Genomic DNA, 8,431 nt, shown 5'->3' with positions numbered 1-8,431 from the left:
CCTGGAGGCGAAAGACGACTTAGGAAAGAGAGAGGTCCTCCTAAAATGATTGAAGCAAAGAGTGAGATGGAGGTGGGCGCATGAACCCAGAAGCTTTGATTTTCAGAAAAAGCAGAGAATTTAACCATTTTGTGAGCTAATCGAAAGCAACTTTTTTTTTAATCATTTTTTCACATTTTGATCATTTATTTATTTATTTGCCTCACTTATGATTTTATCACCAGTCATCGTTTCGGGTCTAAGCAAAATAGACAAACCCCTTAGCACAGTACAGAGAAACCACTTGAAACGCTGAGCAAACGATCTGATGGAAGTTGCCAGCCTACTCCATCCCAAACTGGCCTTCAATAAGTAAATATTTACTATGACACAGCGTGACCTTGGAAGTGGAAATATCACCTTTATTGACAAGATAGGGCCACAGTGGGCAGCTCCACCGAACACAAATAATACAGTCCCAAGGTGAAACTGCAGCAGGCACGGTAATACTCGTCACCCTCATCATCTCCCTCAGCACTGTCGGCTCCGGCCTCCTCACAGTCCTCCTCAAGGGCAGCCATGTCCTCATGGGCCTCAGAAAACTCTCCTTCCTCCATGCCCTCACCCAAGTACCAGTGAACAAAGGCACGCTTGGCATACATCAGGTCAAACTTATGGCCCAGGAGAGCTCAGGCCTCAGCGATGGCTGTGGTGTTGCTCAGCATGCACATGGCCAGGTCTCCACCAGGTACCACAGTGGGAGGCTGGTAGTTAATGTCAACCTTGAAGCCAGTGGGGCACCAGTCCACAAACTGGATGCTGCGCTTGGTCTTGATGGTGGCAATGGCAGCATTGACATCATTGGGAACCACATCGCCACAGTACAACAGGCAGCAGTCCATGTATTTACCATGGCGAGGGTCACATTTCACCATCTGGTTGGCTGGCTCAAAGCAAGCACTGGTGATCTCTGCTACAGAAAGCTGTTCATGGTAGGCTTCCTTCCTTCTTTACTTTTTCTTTCTTTCCTTGGACTGCTCTGGGTCTCGGTTGCTGCTCTGGTTGCTGGGGCCAGGGCTGCTCCCTGGTTGCAGTGCATGGCTTCTGGTTGCCATGGCTTCTCTGGTTGCAGAGCTTAGTCGCTGGGGAACACGGGCTTCCCAGGGGCTATTGGTGGTGTCTCCTGGGTCCTAGAGTGTGCAGGCTTCAGGAGCTGTGGCTCATGGTCTTAGTGGCTCCACAACATGTGGAATCTTCTCTGACCAGGATTGAACCCAGGTAAGCAGGCAGATTCTATCCACCATGCCAGCAGGGGAGTCCCAAAAGCAAATTCTTTATATAAAGCTGCACCACCCGGTGTACAAGGTCTTGGGTCTATGATTTTCCCCTAATTCATGTATGACCTCTCACTTTAAGTCTTACAAACTCCACTGAGCTGTAAGCTACATAAGGCAAAGACTTCCTTATTCACCTTTAAATCCTCAGCTTCAGACTTAATGCTGGCCCCGTGATCAAATGAATGTTTCATGAATTAATAATTCCATCTTTTTTTTATAATTTTACTGGAGTATTGAAAAGCAGAGATATTATTTTGCCAACAAAGGTCCATCTAGTCAACGCTATGGTTTTTCCAGTGGTCATGTATGGATGTGAGAGTTGGACTGTGAAGAAAGCTGAGCCCGAAGAATTGATGCTTTTGAACTGTGGTGTTGGAGAAGACTCTTGAGAGTCCCATGGACTGCAAGGAGATCCAACCAGTCCATCTCTTTAGAGGTCCAACTCTCTAAAGGAGATCAGTCCTGGATGTTCATTGGAAGGACTGATGCTAAAGCTAAAACTGCAATACTTTGGCCACCTCATGCAAAGAGTTGACTCATTGGAAAAGACTCTGATGCTGGGAGGGATTGGAGGCAGGAGGAGAAGGGGACAACAGAGGATGAGATGGCTGGATGGCATCACTGACTCGATGGATATGAGTCTGAGTGAACTCCAGGAGTTGGGATGGACAGGGAGGCCTGGCGTGCTGCTATTCATGGGGTCGCAAAGAGTCGGACACGACTGAGCGACTGAACTGAACTGAACTGAGAGGTTATCATACAAATTGAATAAGTCAAAGACAAATATTCCATATATATTTATAATAATCTCTTCATTCTTTGAAGCCCACTAAAGCAGAATATTCCTAACCTCCTCTGGTTTGGTAATGGTCCATTCAAATATATTTTTGCTCAATTGAGCTCTTTAAATTTTTGATATGCCCTGGTTTATCTTTTACCAGTTCTGGTGTCAGAAGAGTTAACAAAAGGAAAGCCTTGAAAGCCCCCAGGAGTAACATACACATATCGACATCTATAAGTAACATACACATATAGACATCTATAAGTAACATACACATATAGACATCTATAAGTAACATACACATATAGACATCTATAAGTAACATACACATATCGACATCTATAAACCTGAAGACACATGCAGAGATCTTATAGCTCTTTTTTTAAAAAAATTAGCCTTGAGACAAGTTCAATAATGCAAGTATCACTTAGTCATGAGAGAAAAGTTGGATCCAAATTAATTCTGGTGGATAAAATAAGGTTACCTGATCAGATAGCTAAAGTTGCTACAAATATCTGTGGGGAATAGTTCTGGAAGCCATCAAAAACAGAAAATCCTTGATTTGTAATGTCAACAAGATCATCATGACACCTACTTAAAATTTAAAAATAAATAGTTCCCTGCAATGATGAAGACCTAAAGAACAATTGTATTTATAGGAATAAAAGTTAATGTAAGAGAGACAAATTAATAAGCTTAATAATATCCCAGTGGTCAGGATCATAATGCAAGTTGAAAATAAATATAGTATGACAGGATTTTTCTAATATTGTTCTTTATGCTTTATAATTTTTTAAGAAAAACTACATAACTCTTTTTTAAAACAAAATTTCATAGTTTTCTTAAAATTGAAGTAGATTAGGAAGATATAACTTAAAGAAAAAGCATCACATTCTATAGTAGATTAAATGTAAAATGCAATAAACTTACCACATGTAAGACTTAAATAATTGCTTGCCCTGTTACTCCAAAAATGCAGTCTCATAAACTGGGCTGAAGAAACTGAACAATATTGTTGCAGAAATTTGAAAATGACACACAGACTTAAAATTACACATATCTTCAAACATAGAGAAATATTTGTCTGGAAATTAGAAGTAATATTAGAAAGTAAATAATGAAAATTAAAAGACACTCCTTGGAAGGAAAGTTATGACCAACCTAGATAGCATATTCAAAAGCAGAGACATTACTTTGCCAACAAAGGTCCGTCTAGTCAAGGCTATGCTTTTTCCAGTAGTCAAGTATGGATGTGAGAGTTGGACTGTCGAGAAAGCTGAGCACCGAAGAATTGATGCTTTTGAACTGTGGTGTTGGAGAAGACTCTTGAGAGTCCCTTGGACTGCAAGGAGATCCAACTAGTCTATCCTAAAGGAGATCAGTCCTGGGTGGTCTTTGGAACGACTGATGCTAAAGCTGAAACTCCAATACTTTGGCCACCTCACGCGAAGAGTTGACTCATTGGAAAAGACCCTGATGCTGGGAGGGATTGGAGGCAGGAGGAGAAGAGGACGACAGAGGATGAGATGGCTGGATGGCATGACTCGATGGATGTGAGTCTGAGTGAACTCCGGGAGTTGGTGATGGACAGGGAGGCCTGGTGTGCTAAGGTTCATGGGGTTGCAAAGAGTCAGACACGACTGAGCGACTGAACTGAACTGAATGAAAATAAAGTGGTGCACTTTCACTAATTAAAATTTGTCATAATTTGTAAATATTTTGCTGTATTTATTTATGTTGCATGCAGAAGATGAGTAATAGAAAATGTAAAAGAAATAAACCAAAATCTGGGTTTTGTTAGTTATGGTTTAGAAAAATATAGTGAATCTCTCATTTTAGTTGTGAATACTGATTTTGGTATGAATCTGATCATATTCAAACTTTTCCACCCAATGTTTCTGCATAGATTATAACTAACATTAGTGCACCTTCATTGAAATTTATTGAATTTCATATATTTCAGTACTTCAAACTATTGAATTTATGTTTTCAAGCCTAGTGCAACATTTTCACTAGAATAGCAATCGTTTGAGTACAGAGGCACTGTTGATCTTCTTTAGTGCTTTATTCCTAACTCTTAGAGTAGGGACTCTGTCTGCATATGGTAGATACTCATTAAATATATGCTTAACAAAGGAATGTTTGGGGTCTTTCTTATGGAAAGGTGTGTGAGATTATTTCTTTCCTGGAGACATCGATGCCATGAGTTGTTGAATTCATCTGACCTAGATTTTTAAAGCAAGATCAAGTGAGATTTCTAAAATGAGAATGATAACAATGATGATATTGCCATCATCATAATCATCAACAACTATGAGAAACGATTACTAAGGGAGAAGTTTGTGGAGGTTAGTATATTCTATTTTACTAGTCATTTCTCAAAGACTGTCCTATTTTAGTCATGCAGAAAATATTGCATTTATTTTAAATAAGAAAAAATAGAAATCCTGAGAGGCTAAGAAACTTACCCAAGGTCACGGGGTACACAAAGATAAAAGCAAGCACATCCAAACCTGTTTGCTTTTTATACTCGATCATACTCTTTCTCACTTCGGCACGTGTTAGTCACCCGTCATGCACGACTCCCTACTACAGGACCCGATGGTCTGGGTTCATGGAATTCTCCAGGCAAAAATACTGGAGTGGGTCGCCATTCTCTTCTCCAGGGGATCTTCCTGGCCCAGGGATCAAATCTGGTCTCTTGCACTGCAGGCAGATTCTTTACTGTCTGAGCAACCAGGGAAACCCTGGCTCAGACAGTAAATATTTGGTATATTTGTCACCAATAATATTTACATGATTGCATAGTATTAATAGGTATATTAATGGTTGATTATTCAATTCTAACACTGCTGAAGAGCTTTATTTTAACTTCATTTTCTTTACATTTTAATATAAAATGCTTCAAATGTATCATAAATATGACAGAATCAATATCAAGCTTCAACACTAATTGGAATTTTTCTGTAATGGTTTCATCTATTCTCTTGTTTCTCTTTTATAATTGTCTGCTGCTGTATTTTAAAACAAATTCTAGACACTATGACATTTCTTTTGCCATTTCTTCTCTAAATGTTTCCAATAATACCTAAACAGAAATAAATGCAGACCCTTTATTCATAACCATATGACATTTTCACACCTAAAATTTAAAAAGGCTTCTTACTATTATTTAATGTCCAGTCTATTTTCAAATCCTCCCTATTATCAAAGAAGTCTTTAGACAGTTGGAATATCCAAATCAGGACCTAAACAAAACATACTGACTGCATTTGATTGTTCTATCTCCCAAATTCTTTCAGACAGAGCAGGCTCATCTTGCCTTTAGGCTTCATATATTCTGTTGATGAGAACTCAGAAGGAAAAGCTTATACAGATTTAAGTTCAGTTTTTTTGTGGGCAGAGTGAAACAAAGACGGTCTCAAGGCTGCTGCTTTGTACGTCACATCACATCACATCATCGACACATGAAGTCCTGCTAATATTGGCCAGTGGGCTGATTAGAGAAAGAAATAAAGAAATGAAACAAAATACTTTGTATATAATATTTGGTTGGAAAAGTACTTATTCACTACCCTGAAAGTTGATTATTAAATAGAAAAAAATTAAATCTTTACCCCCAATATAAATAAACTGTATTTAAGGGCATGACCTATGTTGAATGGATGAGGAAGAGTTATTCTACAAAATGACTAGAAGACTCCACTGGTAAGATGTATCTGGTTAATAACAGAGGTTTTCGGCACATGTCCCCTCATAAATATTTTCAATATTTCGTGTCCATCAAGCTCATGGATTAAGTTCTTCCACAGTCTATGCTGCTGCTGCTGCTAAGTCACTTCAGTCATCTCCGACTCTGTGCGATCCCATAGATGGAAGCCAACCAGGCTCCCCCATCCCGGGGATTCTCCAGGCAAGAGTACTGGAGTGGGTTGCCATTTCCACAGTCTATAGACCTTCATAAAAAGCAATTAACTTGAAATTCAGGAAAAATTTACCACGAAGATGTTCAAAATCAAATATTTAATCTAATTTCTTATATCACTTCCAGAATTGGATCTTAGATATATGCAACTGAACACATACATGTATTAATTTTGAATGATCATACACACTGGCCTATAAAGTTTTCGGATTTTGTTCACCTTTTTATCACTGTACGATAAATATCATTATAAAGTTAGATATCTAAAGTACAGCTAAAGCTATGTGTCTGAAAAAAGTAACTTCAGCATTAGAAACAAAAGGTAGACTGTAACATTCTGTCTGACAATTATTTAATTGCAACCTCAGTCTCCTGCCAGAAATTCAAAAGCTGCATTTTTACCCACACGCAAGCATGTCACTTTATCACATAATACTCCTATAGGGTAATAGTCATATTCAGAAACTAGATTCATTTCAAGCCAAAATAGTTCTTAATATACATACAGCCTAAATATCTGTGACTTAAGGTATTTGTATCTCTCTTAGTCTAATTCTATTTTATATACAAATTACTCATTTCAAGAACAGATGCCAACAACTTTTGCAGTGCACAATCCCTTAAAGAGCAGGCTTATCTTTAATATCCTCACATTAAATTCACCATCTATAGATTATATCTAAATCCTATCAGAAAGAGTAATATCTGTATGTGAATAAGGGTTTATTTAGATTCATAAGAAAAGCTTGAAGTCTTCAATTTTAAACTCAGTTTATTAGATTTCTTTCTATGCAGAAATGCCACGGGCTCCCTGAGGCAGGAACTGTTTCTAACTCATCATGAATCTCCAGGGCTTGGTACAGCGGAAGGATGTAATATATATTTGTTGAATAAATGCATTTTAACATAGAAGAATCTCTTACTTGTCTGTGAAGGTTGAAATTACGCATTAACCATTCTTGCCTTTTGGATATAAATACTCAAGCCAGAGCTCTTTTGATTCAGTCATTGTGCAAGTCTAGCCTATCCAACAAAGACAGCGCTTTCAATTCTACACGGTTGAGTAGTCTGTTCTTAGAATAGACTTTGAAGGGAACCATCAAGGATGTGATGATTGGACAGTGACAGTTTTTCCAAAGATTATATGTTCACACTGTCCTTGCTTTACTTTGTCAACATAAAACCAAATATCTATTCCTTTAGCTTTATTTATATTTATTCTACTCTATTATCAGTCAAATAAGAAATGGAGTGCTTATTATTTTTTGTAGGTTTTAATGAGGTTTAACATGATTTTCACCGACTCAATGGACCTGAGTTTGAGTGAACTCTGGGAGTTGGTGATGGACAGGGAGGCCTGGCATGCTGCAATTCATGGGGTCGCAAAGAGTCAGACACGGCTGAGTGACTGAACTGAACTGAACTGAACATGATTTTGTATGAATAAGCTATTTCATTTTTTTCTTTATATGTATTTATTTATATTTTTAATTCATAGAAATTGTCTAGTAATTTTAAGAATTATTCATTTCCTTTTATTTTCTACTTACAAAATCTTCACACCTGCAATTACTTCCATACAATAACTCAGTCTCCTCTTCTTTCAAATTTGTCTTCCGTCTTCTTTTGATTTTATTTTAAAAACATTAAAGAATAATCATCAAATAGCTTGTTTCCAGACTCCATGCGCTTCTGATTCACTATTAAGTAAAATATAGATTTTTGGCTAAATACCTATTATTTAAATATCCTATTGCTATTTTTCCAAGAGTTTTTATCTTTAAATCATAAGAAATGAATGAAAGTTTGGGTTATCTTCTTAAATGATACATTATAATATGCATTTTTATCTCTTAATGTGATACATATATGTGTCTGTGTCTGTGTACATATCCTTTATATTTTAGACAAATGAGCTCATTTTGAATTTTCCTGGGATAAACTCTGCTGCTAGGTTGAGATGGCTGATTACTTTAAGGAATAATTTACTTTTCTTATATTTATGAACTTCTCACTTAAATTCAGTATAAAAGAAGACACATTTTGTATGTGTGTTTGTGTCTGTCCTGTCTGCCAGATTCAAGTTAGAAGTATTTTTTATTTTTTTTATAATAAGGAAGACATAGTCTATAAACTAATCGGAAAACAGGCGTATTCTTAAGGATTCCCCTCGTGTCACTGTTTTCCTGGATACTTCGTCTTTTTTCAAATACTAAGTGAAAATCTCATTTGATGTTCATAGCTCAAAGTCATAATGTCCAGTATAAGTGGTTACCTAGTGTATATCTCCAAGATTTAATCTTTTCCCTGTGCTTAATTCCCTGATCCTGAAGCATCAGATATTTTCCTTGAAATGTTGATAATGGGGTCAGCGGGGACGTCTAAAGTCATTTTGGAAATCTGCGGGGC

The 8,431-nt window shown here is 37.4% G+C and overlaps 1 pseudogene; it reads right to left on the bottom strand.

Moving 5' to 3' along the window:
• Positions 1 to 375: 375 nt before the first annotated feature.
• LOC147358959 (tubulin alpha-1C chain pseudogene) lies at positions 376 to 4,635 on the bottom strand (annotated as a pseudogene).
• Between the last annotated feature and the right edge of the window lie 3,796 nt (positions 4,636 to 8,431).

The sequence above is a fragment of the Bos grunniens genome, chromosome 14, assembly GCF_055505025.1.
Source record: "Bos grunniens cultivar Pamir isolate PY7600 chromosome 14, Bosgru_T2T1.0, whole genome shotgun sequence".
NCBI classification, from domain to species: Eukaryota; Metazoa; Chordata; class Mammalia; order Artiodactyla; family Bovidae; genus Bos; species Bos grunniens.
This window is presented reverse-complemented; position numbering and strand designations above follow the sequence as displayed.